This window comes from Seriola aureovittata, chromosome 17, assembly GCF_021018895.1.
Source record: "Seriola aureovittata isolate HTS-2021-v1 ecotype China chromosome 17, ASM2101889v1, whole genome shotgun sequence".
Classification (NCBI taxonomy): Eukaryota; Metazoa; Chordata; class Actinopteri; order Carangiformes; family Carangidae; genus Seriola; species Seriola aureovittata.
The window spans coordinates 7,205,672-7,220,621 of record NC_079380.1 but is presented as its reverse complement, the minus strand read 5'-3'; the positions used below and the strand labels follow the sequence as shown (position 1 = coordinate 7,220,621).

The window sequence follows — 14,950 nt, the reverse complement described above, 5'->3', positions numbered from 1 at the left end:
CTGCCAGGCTGACGTGATATCAGATAATTGCATCTTGGAAATCTTACAGTGAATCCAACCCAGTTCCTGACTGGGATTTCCTTGCAGTAGTTCTGCTCCACAACACTTTTCCCATGAATAAAGTTTCTGCCTGTCAAGGATCTTCTGGACGTAGTATTAGATACGGCATCTTGTGCCAACTGGAGATAAGGAGGTCGGTCTTGTTATTGCACTCTGCTAGCCCCAGTGCTGTTCAGAAGTTTATGTGTGGAGATTTGAGGTCACTATGACCTGCCCCCTGTGTGAGGTGAGTGAAGGTTCTCCAACAGCACCTCCTTCCCTCCTTCTGGAAGATTCCTCTACAGAGGGAATCAAAGGAGGGATTCAAAGTGCGTTTGGTGGTCGGGGGAGTCTGAAGTAGTCAATCCAGGTCATGCATTCATTTTGTCCTGATCTCTTTTTTTCCCTCTCTCTCATGTTTCTCTGACACAAATACACAAATACTGTACTCTTTTTTGCAAAAACAGATATGACTTATCAGCTGCACCATGCTGGAAAACTAATTAGACTGAATGCAAAAAAAAGCAAGTGAGAAAGCTTCAATAATGGACTCAAACTAAAAATTTAGCAACGAAATCAAGAATATAACCATGAAAATGAAGCACATTTGGAATTATTCATGTCCAAGTTAGACTTGGACGTGTAAGAAGTGGTGTCTTCACAGGTCTCAACAAAAGAGCGCCAGATAGCTATTGCTGGAGTTCTTACTCACTCTAAGAAAGCAAAGCACAATACTACAGTTCTCAGATCAGTACAGACTACCTGTATGTCAAATGACTGATATTATAATTGTCATGGTTTGCCATGGCAGACATTTTATGTTTGACTTTGTTTTGGATTTTGTCCAAACTTGGACCTCCTCCATTAAATCTGTTTCATTTTGTAGTTGGTTTCCTTGTGTGTCTCAATGTTTTTACTTCCTGGTCCCGTTTTTCTGTTTGGTGATTGTCTGCCCCGCCCTAATGTGTTTCACCTGTGTTCAATCACCCTAGCCTCCCTTGTGTCTATATAGTCTCTGTGCTCCTCTTTGTCTGTGTTGGTTTGTCTGTTCATGTCTGGTTTGTCCTTGGTCTGTTCATGTTGTCTGTTCATGTCGGCTGTGGTATCCCCTGTGTCTCCGGTTGTTGTTCCTTGTGTGCCCTCGTGCTTCGGTATACTGTTCTGTTGGTTCACCAGTTTTGTAAGTTCTTCAGTTAATAAACTTTTTTGCACTTCATCCACATGTGTTGGCTGCATTTGGGTCAGGCCTTACCCACAGCGTGACAAAAATGTTTACTTAACTATTTAAGATTTTGTCCTTATTTTGGTCTTATATTTAAGAAATCAATTAAAGTTAGTAAAACCATTGCACAAAAAACCTTTAGGTAAGATTTCCCTTACAGTCTGAGTTACTGTTTCCTTATATAAAACAGTTATAAAAAAAAAAAACCAAAAAAAAAACAGTTGCACAAAACACCCTTAATTTCATCTTGAAGGTTTCCTTAAAATGTTCAGTAAAGTATTTAAGGTTTTATCCTTATTTTGCTCTTGAATTTAAGAAATCACTTTAAAGTAAGTCAAACCATTGCATAAAAGACTATAGTGACTAAAGTAATATATATATATATATATATATACAATTCTACTTATGTAAACATTTGGAATAAAAAACATGGGTGAGTTTCAGGAGCCTAAGAGGTCGGAGTTAAACAGGTATTATTTCCAGATTGTATGAAGGCTTCATGACAAAAAGAATCTCATACCACAGAGTATGGTTCAAAGGAAGAACAGTAGAGCTACTGTAACTTTAAATGGAAAGGCACCTTTATCACACACAGGGAATATGGATGGAAGTGTCCAGTTAAGTTTGTTTTATTAACCCAAAGAAAACCTGCAAACCCTCAAAACCTGTCTCAGGTTGTCCTGGGCTGGTTTCCATAAAAAAACAAAAGCCTTTATAGTGGATACACCAAACATCTGGAATGAAACCTTTGCATGATGTGAGGTCTCGACTAAAAGCCTTTTTCTTTTGCTGCTGGTTTTTATTGAAATTTCTATTATTTTTGATTAATTTCATGCTCTTTGTCTTTTTATGTCGACTTAAAGCCTTTTCTCACTTTATATTACCTTTGTGTTTCAAAGATGCTGTACAAGTAAACTTTCTTCGCCACGATATGAAATGGTGGAATTGGATTATGGCACATGATGAGAAATTAGGCCCGAGACTGCTGAGATGTTAAGTGTTACAGTCCCAGACCTTCTCTAATAGCGTGAAATGAGAACAGATCTGTTAAAGCCTCAAAGAACACAGAAATGGGATGGGATTGGCTTTACGCCGTCGTACATTACCGCCCTCACACTGATAGGCCCTTTATGAGACTTAATTAAAAAGTCGATGGCATCTTTAATGGCCACAGCGCTGGTTGTTTTTCTGTGTTTTTAAAACGCTGGTTCCCTAATGACCAGAGGCAGCCTCATTTGCGCAGGGTGGAGGACAGAAACATGTTTCGACCTGTGGCATGAGGTCATTATGCCCCAGCTGTGTCAGGAAAACAGTGCACTGTTTTGAGCAACTCCACTGTGCTTTATCTGCTGGTTAGTGGGCAGAAAATTGCATCTAACAGGTGGACACCTTCACAATTACACCCCCGAGATGGAGATGAAGTGGTTAAATGAAATGACAAATGGAGTGTAGTGTTGGCGAACGCTGCTCGGTTTGTTCTTCGTGCCATGACTTTTCTGCTGTTTTGTCTCATGTCCTTGTTTATCTTCTGAATAAGAAACAGAGTAATAGTGCAACATGTTTGAGACGGAGCCAAGGCCTTGACAGACAGCCAGTGTCCTCTCTGTCTCAGAAACGACTTTAGCTGAAGTTAATGACGGCAGTTTGAAAGACACAGAGAAAGGCCTCTTGGGAGGAAATGTATTGAATCCTACACTGGTCCACTGATTTTGCTTTTTATTATCAATTGTAGCTTCAAACAGTGTTGGAAGTGTGTTACCAGTTCAATTCAATTTAATTCAATTCAATTCAATTGTGCTTTATTGGCATGAAACTTTTAGAAAGACAATGTCGCCAAAGCATCAAAATACAATTTCCAAAATACAACAAACAAGACCAAGATCAATATACATGTATATATCAATTATATATTTACAGTATGTAATTTGTGTGTGTGTGTGTGTGTTTGTGTCCAGGTCATCCACTGTCCCTCAGGTTGTGATATGTTGATATATAATGGAGTATTTTCAATTTTTCCATTTAGCTAATTGAAATTTGAAAACATTTTTTAGTGTTGTCCTTGTTTGTGGTCAGTGAACCTGGGCCTGGTCAGGATCTGCCCTTGTTTTCTGTCTATGACAGTTAAGAGTTTTTATGCCAATTCATTCATTCATTTCACTCATTTCATCACGTTTCCATGCATTGTCTAAATATCATATTGACTGGGAAAGACATTTACTGCTGTGTCTCACATGACACAGTCTGAAGTGGTTTTACATCATTTAGCTGGACCTTCTGATTGGTTGGTCCAAGCTTGTCTCTCAAACACGTCAGAGGAAGTTTGCATGAAGTCCTTGTGTTGTGATGTTGCAAAACCTTTGATTTGATTTGCCGGGGAGGGGTCAGGCTGCTATTTGGAGGTTCCATTCACATTGGACGGCATCGTGTTGCACCTCTAGTGTTTGGGTCCATATATGTGAATGGCCACGTCAAACTCTGTCCCTTTGCAGCTTCAGTTTGGACCATTCTTCATTTAATGTCTCTCTTTTGAGTCCCCCAGTTTCATGGAACAACATTACCAAATTTCTAGAGTCTTTGATCTTTGATTCAGCAATTTCATATTGAAACAAGTTGCAGCATAAAAAAACATTCAAGACTTTGTACCTTAATGTGCGCTTGTGTCTTCACATGTAGTATTTCACAAATTTTTTTTTTTTTTTTATCCAGAAAACCTCTCAGCCTCTATATAACCCTTTACGATGCAAATGTTGCTATGCAAGTCAGTGCTGGAGGGGAATTGGCTTTTGGAGTCAGTCAAATTGAGCTGCACAGCTCAGCCTCTGACAGCCTGAGAAAAACAAGCATCTTTCATTCTGGTTATGTGTCTCATACTTTTCATATTGGAGTTGTTAATTAAGATATTAATAATTTGGTTCACTGAGGCAAACTATGCTGCCGGCAAGGATGTGCTACTTTCAACATCACAATTTGCCTAATTCAGAGGAGCACATCTGCAACTGTGCAATTTTTCAGTGCAGCATTTATTGCTGACATAAAACCATCATTAACATGTCAATGTTAACCCTTGTTGTCATCAACGCTTGTAACCAAAATTCAAAAATAACAAAACATGAAAAATGAGTAAAAACAATTCAACTAAGAAAAGAAATGGAGTGGAAAGTCAACTGAAGATATCATTTAATACAAAGGGGGAGATCTTGAGTCTAATGTGGCAGATGGATTCAACACTCTTTTTCATAAGCTATCAATTCCCAAGAGGCTTCAGTCGCTGCCTGCCATTGTTAAAAATATATTTCCACCTTGATATTTGACTTCATTTCCAGCCTGCTCGAGTCTGATATTAGCAAGGGACTAAGCGTCAACAGCTCCTCTTTCTCCATCTTACAAAAAAAAATCCTCGTTCAGAGCAGCGAGTCTGTCTTCCAAAGGATGCCTCTAATTGGAGGAGAAAAGGCTTTTTTTTCTGACAGCACTGGAGATTTCAAATAAAGCCCATTTGCCAATGTAAGGAGTCATTAAACATGTCATTAAATCCAGCTTCTTTGATATAAGTAGATGAAGCTCTGGATCCCATTTGGTCTTTGGAAAGGATGATGGAATTTAAACTGGGCTTATGGCAGTCAAAGAGTCACGCTTGACCTGCCACACACACACACACACACACACACACACACACACACACACACACACACACACACACACACACACACACACACACAACTTCACACACACATATTGACACACATAAATGCATGCACTCCCTGTTCACACACAATGTGTGGGTGTGTATTGTGTGCTCAAAGGAAGACTCTTAAAGTCTATCATTTTCATACAGGAGGGCACCAAATCATCCCATTACTGAAGGAAGAGAGTATGACATTCAGCCACCAGAAGACAAGTCCTTGATGTTCTCAGACTGGTCACGCTCTTCTGTCTGACTTGCACTTCTTTGTTTCACTGTTGCAGTTGATTTTTTTTTTTTTTTTTACTCAGTGGTCTGATTTGGCCTGCAGCGAGCGGCTGGTGAGTCCCAGCGGAGATGTCGGCCTAAACAGCCGGGTCTGAAGTGATTATGTGAGTGTAGTGTGAGAGATTCCTTTAGGGCCTGTGGGAAGCCTGCACATTCTTTGTTGACAGTAGCAATGAGAGAGAGAGAGGGACTGAGGGAGAGAAAGGTAGAGGGGAAGGAGATGATCTAAACAGACAGGAAAAGTGCTGGAGTCTGGGAGATTAAAGGTACGTGCTGATATAAAATCCCTCTTAGCAGTAAGCTATTAGGGTTTCCTTTATTTGTTCATCCACGTATACAAATAGCACCAGTTCTGCCTTCATGTAACTGCCAGTTACATCTTATAACACTGTCAGATTGAATTCAGGTAACCTCTCCAGTCATGCTATGTTTGTGCAGTCACCTTATGTAACTTTATATAACTTACATTATAATGTAAAAGGGATTTTAGAGTTTGACAGAAGATAGTAAAACCCTCCTTCTCTTCTATGATTCTGCTCTGCATATTTTCACTTTGAAATCTTTCAAATCTCACTGCGCCTCGGGCTAACATCAAAACCAGTAATTAAACACCAAGAACGCTCCATAAAGGTCTATAACAATTAATAATTCACATTCATATCATCTCACTGTGTCTTTATATGTTTAGCCCTGCAATCAAATTGAAATGTTCCTTTTTTTCTTCTTCACTGCCATTGGCCTGTTTACTCTAAAAGCATGTCCTTCAAGCATCTCCTTCTCAGAATCAAGGAGCTAAGCCGCAGAAAGGCGAGCTGTCGTTTATCGCTGCCTCGCAGACAAATCCACTCTAAATGGCTGGTGATTTTCACTCATTGGCTCAATAATCCATTTGAGAATTTACTCAGGGACACAGACACATTGTTGAGGTTGTTTTTTGTTTTTTTTTGCTTCCTTTTGAACAGATTCCTCTGTACACCCTCTTCAACTTGAAGGAGACGTGTTTAAACAACACACAAAATGGAAATGAATGCACACGCACAGGAATTTCAAATCGGGGTATAGTGCTACGCTGCGCAGCGTCACAGAAGTTTAATAACTCAAATGGCGGCGTGTTTTCAGATGTCCTTGTTGAATCCAAGGCCAGAACTTGGGGAGGGAGACCTGAGTCACACATGGATGGATCTCTCTCCATTTGTTTCTCCTCATTTAATCCTTTTCTCTGCCCTTGTCTTTGCATGGATCCACCCCGATTAAAGACTTGGCTCACGCCGCACGAACATTCGACTCCTCTTACTTTTTCTTCTTTGTCTTCTTCCGCCACCTTGCTCCTTTACCCCGATGCCTTCACTGTCCACTGCAAAGGCTACTGTCCCTCCTCCCATAGTGCACTGTGGTAATTGAGTGAGAGCTGTGGCCCTGGAGTCCTTGTGTAATCCACACTTTATAAGCACTCTAATTGAAGTGCAAATTCAATACTCCCTCATCAGCCTTTTACTGGCTGTGCCTTTGCCTGCACCCCTTAGGTAATTACGAGGAGACTGGCAGTTCAATCATTTTGTGGAAAATAATGTAACAAAAACATAGCGGCATACACCAAATCATTTTACTGTGCAGAGGGTGTGATAGCTGGGTTACTGGAAGTGAAATACAGGAAGAGACAAAATACCTTCAGCTCTGTTATCAGGAAGGTAAAACACCAAAAACTGTGTGATGGAGAATATTAGAGAACCTTATCTGAACACAACATGGGATTACTCTACACTCACATTTCCCTTCCTCTTGTATTGGTTTGACTGGCTGCAAGCACATAAGCAAGCACGTGCACGTGGATACATGCACAGCGTATGTACACTCGCACAATTTTCTCTTTTGTATAGTTGCACAATGTCAAATGAAGTGTGCACACGCGTAGACACACACACACACACACACACACACACACACACACACACACACACACACACACACAGAAACACTTATAAGTGTATTGGTTTTCCTATATTACTGTGTGTGTCTCTGTGTATCTGTGTGTGGGAGTGCAGTTTGCAGCTTTAATTAAACTTACTCTATTTTCTCTCAGCTTGTCCCCATAGGGCCCTCTCTTCTTCCCGTCCACATGCTTATTTATTTATAATTGCATAGAACTCTGAGGAGCTGAGCCATGGCTGAACACGGTGCCAGACCTGTGGAGTAAGCTGGGATTGTCACACAGTAATACAATTTCATGTACTGGAACATCCCACCGCCTGGGAAAATTCCACATTATGAATCATGTAGGGATGCACTGTACATTAAACAACAACAAACAGGGAAAAAAAAAGAAATTTGGATTTTTTATTATTTACAATAGCAGAGAAGCAATACAGAATGTCAACACGTGATGTATATAATTCAGAACTGTGGGGACGTGGACTGTTTCACACAACAGATGAGCAAATTCCACCTGTGAAAGGAGCGTATGAATATTACCACTGCAGCATTGTTTCCCTCAAGAGATCAAACATTCTCGAGAGGAAAACAATCCAGGTGTCATAACAACTTTTTTCTTCTCTGCTTTATTCAATTGCCAGATTTTTTTTGTTTATCTTTCTAATTTGCTTTGCCTTAAACTAAATATCCCACCAGACAACCTTTTGGATGAGCATCACAGCAAAAATCATAGTGCATCCCAAGTGCTTTTGTTGAAGTTGGATGAATGTGATTTAAATCTTCAAAAGGGAAAATCATATTACGATATTCTTATAACACTGCGAAATTGCCAACATACCCTACATGGGCAGCTACCCACATGTGGTGACTTAATATCTGCAACACTGCCTACACATCTGCAACATAAACAGGGCTGCACACCATTTATTTCATAGCCAATTTTGATGCTGGCATCAGAATCGTAATCATATTATAGCACATCTTTTCCTGTCATATCATCAGCCCAGTAAAGCTGCAAATCTACACAAAGAGACTGTACACTAATTTATATTTTACATTACTCTCAGTATGTTTTTTAATTGCTTGAAGCATTATCTCCTGTATACCCACTAATCTTGCTTGAATCTATTTCCTGCTGGGACGACCCACTTTACTGAGGGCAATAATTCACAAAGACCACACATGTGGCAAAGTTCCTGCATTTAATAGGGTGAAAAAAAAAAAAAAATCCTGAATGTATGCTAAGAATGATCAGAGTTCTGGAAATAAAGTCAAGCGATTACCTGTGATAAAGAAATTTTTTTTATTGAAGACATAATGTAAATCACTAATAACCCGGACTCAAAGGAAAGTGCTGCATGCTGTAATACAGACAGACTTATCTTTACTTTTAGATGTGGCTTCAACATTGATGTCTGGCTGCATTTTGTACACCACATAATAAGAAATATCAAATTTTATACAAGCTCATGTATACATTTGAGTAACAAGATCACTTAAATTTCAAATTAACTATTAATTATTAGTTATTCTAAAACAAAGTAAACTGAGAGTTCCCAAATAGATAGATGGTCTTTATTTGACAAGAAGGGACATTTGTTTTCACATTAAAAACATAAAGATACACACTATGACACAACATAGAGTTGACCTATATGTTTATAGTTCTACTTGTACTGGATACCCACATAAATACACATGTACACACATATACACACACCCATACATCTACACATAGTGTCACGCTGTGTAAAAAAAAAGCCCCTGCTGAAAAGGGCTCTACATTGTCTTAATATGGTGGAGGGTTCTGCTGTTGAAGTCTGAGAAGTCAGGAACCTAAAGATATCACTCACTTCTCCTGTGCTTTCAGTTCCTGCCCTTGTGTGCCTCCTGCTCCCTTGATCACCCTCACCTGGTTCCCACCTACTTACCTGCCCTCTGTGTTTCCTGTCAGTCCAACTTCATTGTTCCCTTTGCTCTCTGCCAGTTTGTATTTGCTGCTCCTTGTGTTCACCTTCATGGTTTGTTACTTTGCTTTGTTACTTGTTTTTTCAGATTTTTGTCTGCTTCCTGCCTGCTATTGTTTGCCAGTGCTGGATTGACCACCTGTGTATGACCTCCTGCTTTTTGAGTAAAGACACTAATTTTTTGAATTTTCTATAATTCCTCCTGTGAATTTCTCTGCTTCTGAATATCAGTTAATTCCAGGATTCTTACAGTATGTTTGACACTGCTAAGGTTGTTTTTGTTGGAACAATAACAGCAGAAAGGGTTATTGTTATTCACTATTATTTACATGTCTGTCTGTCTGACTGTGTGTCTGTCTGTCTGTCTGTCTTATATCCGTTAATTTATGATTATTATGTGTCTCTTTCAGTAACATTGTGCAGGTGGACCAGAACCTCTCTGCCACTGTTGGTAAAAATAAAATTTTAATGTAGCGTCAGTAATAATATTGGATTGGATTTGGTTGGCTGATACTCAATATTAAGAAGCTCTGATCAGTATCAGAAAAAACAAACATGATCTCTACTTTTAACTGAGCTCTGTGAATTTCCAAAGTGAAATGGCAACAGTCACTTCAAACAGACACTCTGACCTAAGGGATCCTTGAACCCTTGGGCCCCTTCATCTGTGTGGTAGCCTCGTTCAATGGTAACAGTATAGATGATGATCATCAGGACAGTACATTAATATTTACTTTTTAAACAATACTGCAAAAATCCAATAAATCAATCAATTTTATAAAAGCCTATATCTTTGACAGGGGCCATACTGCTACATAACTAATACTTTTAATACTTTTACGGACTTTTACAAAACAGAGAACTTTTACAGTATAAAAGTTAGTGTCTAAAGTAGAGAGTATTTTTATAGTGTAGCATTGCTACTTTGGATAAGGAACTGAATACCACCAATAACCACTGCTCTCTGGTGTATTTCCTGCTACATTTTCCTCCTGGGGATCAATTGTCCCATCTTAATCAGCTCTTGAACAAGTAATCTTAAACTACACAAATATAGACTAACCACAGTCGGAATATCAGTGACAGGGAGTGTCCTGGAAGAGATGAGTGGCAATTTAAGTCACAAATTTATTTATTTTTCCAGTGAGACATTCAGAGTCCAAAACCAAAACAATCCCAGCATGGCCAAATGCTTATTACGCGTCTGTACACGTCACAGTCTCACCCGGAAGTGCTGTGACAGCTCTTGTCAAAAATCCTTCATCCCTTTTGTGGAACTGCGAAACAAAGGTGAGTTTTAACGCTATAAATTTCGCTCTTCCCGTATTTATTGCTTGTATATTATAATATATCTCCCGTATTAACGTACGTTTGAAGTTTGGGCGTGCTTTATCGCTGGCAGCACTTTTACAGAGCTTCAATATTAGCCGCTAGCTGGCTAATGTTAGCAGGTTAGTAACGGCTCAGGTTTCATATATGAGGAGTCGAAGATGTAAGGGAGACTTTTCGGCTGTTTTTTTTGTCATTTTATGTGTCCTACTGAGGTCTGCTGGTTGGATGTGGACGTCACGGCAAAAATGATCAGTGGTTAAATTTCCACAGGGACATGCAAAATAACGAGCCCACTATAAGAAGACATGTTGTGCTATATCCCCCGGCTCAGCCTGAGTATCCTGCCAAATAGTGACCACCACAATAGTTTCCCCCCTCTGTTGCTTCTCCATGCGCAGTGCAGGACAGCTGCAGGTTGCACCATGCCAGACAGCAGCTGAGCAGAGAGAGTGGAGTCCAGCAGGAAGGCTACTGCAATGCAGAGTGAAATCCTAATGTCACCTCTGCTACACCGTTGGAAATTAAGTGGTCATGAAGTGGACTTAAGCCACAGACAGACTGATGAAGTGGGTTATTTATTTAAGCAGAGAAAGAACAGTGACTCAGTCATCAGGATCAATATCTGATTTAAGTCACAATTACATAATACACATAAAAGACTAGGGCTGCAACTGAAGATAATCTTCATTATGATTAATTTGCAGACTGCTTTCTTGATTAATCGTTAAGTCTATATGCTGTCAGAGAATGGCACAAAACCCCTTAAATGAAGTTCCCTGAGGAAGACTGTAAGATGTTAATAGAAGCTCCAGAAAAAGCCGTGTGACGTTAAGAAATTTTCTTCCCTTTCCCCTGTCTTCAATGTAAAGAAAGAACATTCACACTCAACTTTAAATGTCTGGTTTTGTCCAGTCGACCAGTCCAAGCACCTAAATATATTTAATTTATAATGTTAAAGAGAGAAAAGCAGCTAATCATCACATAGAAGAAGCTGGAACCACTGATAAGGGACTTAAATGATCAAAAGTGTTCCAGACTTATTTTCTGCCTATCATCTAATTGATTAATTGAGTAATTGTTGCAGTTCTGTATAAGACATACTCACTCCAACCACAGCTGCAACAGGAGACATGGGAGGATGGGAGTACACAGTGCTGTTTGGGCGGGTAGATTAGGAAACAGACTGGTGGGTATGAACAATAGCAGACTGTGTCAGAAAATCCTCATGGGGAAAACACAGACTGGGATTTGGGTAGAGTATATGCTCACTTTATTTCATAAAGTAGGGTGTGAGGAAGCATGTTTTTTAAAAAGAGAAAAGCTAAAATTGGTTTGATTCGAAGACTTTGTTTTTTCAGATACCTAAAAATGGGCTAATTAGAATAAATGGAATAAGCCATAAGATAAAATGCGTTGGTTAATCAAAGAGGTTGTTCAATCAAACTGAAAAAGATCACTCTCTTATGGAGGATGCTGAAAATTTAAAAATACTCTTTGAAATGGACACTTGACATTTGAAGACGTCACCTTTGACTCGGGCAAATTGTAACAGGTATTTTCCACTATAGGGCGGCACGGTGGTACAGTGGTTAGCACAGCTGTCGCCTCACAGCAAGAAGCTTCTGAGTTGAACCTGCCGGCCTTTCTGTGTGGAGTTTGCATGTTCTCCTCATGCCTGCGTGGGTTTCCTCCGGGTGCTGCGGCCTCCTCTCACAGTCCAAAGAGATGCAGGTTAGAGCTAAATTGTCTGTAGAAAGCTTGTTTGTCTCTATATGCCAGCCCTGTGATAGACTGGTGACCTGTCCAGGGTGTACCCCACCCTCGCCCAGTGTCAGCTGGGATAGCTCCAACCTCCAGTGACCCTAAAATGATAAGCGGTATAGATAATGGATGGATGGATTTTCCACTATTTGGTTGACATTGTATTGACAAAACTTTTTATTGATTAATTCAGAAACTAATCTGAAAATGATCATTAATCATGAATAAAAATAATAATTTTTTGCAGCCCCAATTGAAAGCATTTAAAAAAAATCTGAAAACAAATGAGTTGACAAAATATGAGGTCATGAAATGTAAAATGTCTAAGCAAAGTAGAGAATTAAAATGACCAGTTCACAAATGAGTCAACTGTAAATTGGTGGTATAAGCAACAGAATGTATAACAGTGTTTCGCAAAACAAATTAGCTGGTCACCTGAAAGGGCAAATAAAAGCGATTCTCAAAATAATGAGGAAGAAGTTGTTGGAATAGTAAAAATAATAATAGAGTGTTTACTTATTAATTTGTGTTTGTGGTTGTATAAGTCGTGCTCAAATGCATGCCAAAAATTCAGTTGGTTTGTCCCACAGTGTTTTTCCACTCAGTTGTGCTGGAGTTGTATGCATGAGCAGGGAGGCATGTGGGAGTTCAGAAATGCACTGAATGGGAGTCTTGTTTGATTCAAAACATTTGAATCTCAAAGATAATTTGTTGGCTGGCTTTACATTTTTCTCATTTTACTGTCAAACACATTCTTTACCTAGCTGCTGGTAAAGATGCATTCTTGACATACAAGTTTATGACTCATATTGGTCTGAAAGTTTTATTAAGTCACAGCCCCATCTGCAAAACAAAATGACTTTGTGCTGTTTCCAAGTAGGATTTGAGTTCATTATGCAAACTTTGTTCTGCTACAGCTGTCATCACTAAGTCACAGTTTCCTACAGTTCAACAACAATTACCCTGAGTCCTGTGCAAAACAGGATGTGATATCACTATCTGCCGTAAATAATAAAGATCACAGACTGTAAATTCTGTAAAGCTTCAAACAGTACAAAATGGGTGATGACCACTATAATAATAACAATAATAATAATAATAGAGACAACACTGTTTGTAATGGCTGAACTTCCAGGTCAAAGCTGAACAAACTGTCTGACCACAATAATGAAATGGGTGCCCACCACCCTCAAGGCTAGGTGTAAGGGTCAGGTATGCTGGAAGAGTTTGAGTTACTGTGGGAGGTTGTACAGTACTAGCTATGCACACCATTCAGTGACCCTTATATAAAGCTCTATAGATGCTACCGTTTAGCATGGCTCAGTGAGCACGGAGCAGAGCCATTGTTGATTTTATTAATTACACGTGTGCTTTTTTTTTCCACTTTGAAAAAGGAACAAATACAAATCCAATCAAATGCCTATAAAGGCTTGTGGCAGCCATATGCAAGTAACATGTAACACTTATTCCAACATTGTGATATTGATGATTAGTGGGAAATACTTTTTTCTGTATTTTTATATAATTTTGCTCTTCAAAATTCAAAGTAACATTTAGCTGATTGTCGTTTCATTGTGCGAGCAGCCCTGCCAGCGTTTCTTCTTTCAGCATGCTTAGCTAAAGTCCAGTATTTTTTATCAGTGCAAGGAAATTTATTATTTTCCACTGTTTTTCAAAGGCCATTTCAAAGCCATAAAAAAAAAAACTAATTTAGCTGCAGCATGTCAAGCATTGCATTTTTAATAAATGTTACTAGAATTTACAAATCCACTGTGTTTTACTCTAGGGGTATTAGGTTTACAAAGAATAAGTGACTTGGTTTTAAAGTAGTTCAAATCACCCATGGTTTTTGGCGGACAACAAGCAATAAATCCTGTGTGCTCCATATAAAAACATCCAACGGACATCTCACAGTGGAGAGTTGGTGGTAAAAACTGCATTGCAATCTCAAGCCCTAATTGGTTGAATTAATCAAAACAAAATTATGTTTTTTGGTGAGGAAAAACCTATTTAGGTGAAGAACCCTTCTATATGAGGAACAACGACACTCGTGCTGTTAACAAGATCAGTTTGGAGGGGACAGGCCAGATGCTCAGTCTCATATTGCTGAGCTGTATGCATCAAAAACGGTTATTAGACAGGTGGCCTTTCCTTAGACTTGCACCTGGCAGCTGGCAGAAAGACACACTTTTTCTTTTGTTTATAGGAGTGTGTGTGGTGAGTGTGTGTGTGTGTGTGTGTGTGTGTGTGGGTGGAGTGGAATGAAACCACTTGTCTTGATTTAACAGTGCTTTCCTCGCCTGGCTGCTTGTATTCTTCTTAAACACTAGTCAAATTTAAACTCTTACACTGATGTGTGCCGAGCTCTCCCTCTAGTCAACTGTGTCCATTCAGCTCGCTGCTGTATATTAAACTATTCAACCACTCTGTCAGATGTTCTTTACACACAAGTGCCCAGCTGCCCAGAGCCCCCCCCTCCTTCATACACTACAAGATGCAGCCATTTGGTTTATTTACGGGAGGTGCTTCTGTAACTGCTGGGAATAGGCCAAGAGCCAATCGAAACACACGGTGGAGGCCAAGCTAATACAATCTGACAGGAATGGAGTCATAGTGGCCACTCAGGCATCGTAAAGCTGTCGCCGTTTAAGCCCCTATATTTGTCGCTATTACCTGCTTGCTGCTCCTTTCACATGGGCAAAGAGTTGTGAGGAAAAGTGCAGCCAGACT

General features: G+C 39.5%; 1 protein-coding gene across 3 annotated transcripts in view; it reads left to right on the top strand.

Moving 5' to 3' along the window:
• The first annotated feature begins 10,351 nt into the window (after window positions 1-10,351).
• Window positions 10,352-14,950, top strand: part of spop (speckle type BTB/POZ protein) — an 86,449-nt gene continuing 81,850 nt past the window's right edge. For 2 of the 3 annotated variants that reach the window (XM_056401461.1, XM_056401463.1), the window contains exons 1-2: window positions 10,353-10,417; window positions 12,028-12,190. The gene's annotated coding sequence lies outside the window, so the exon portion shown is untranslated. Of the gene's footprint in view, window positions 10,418-12,027; window positions 12,191-14,950 lie in introns of all 3 variants that reach the window. The other variant, XM_056401462.1, reaches the window with a different exon arrangement.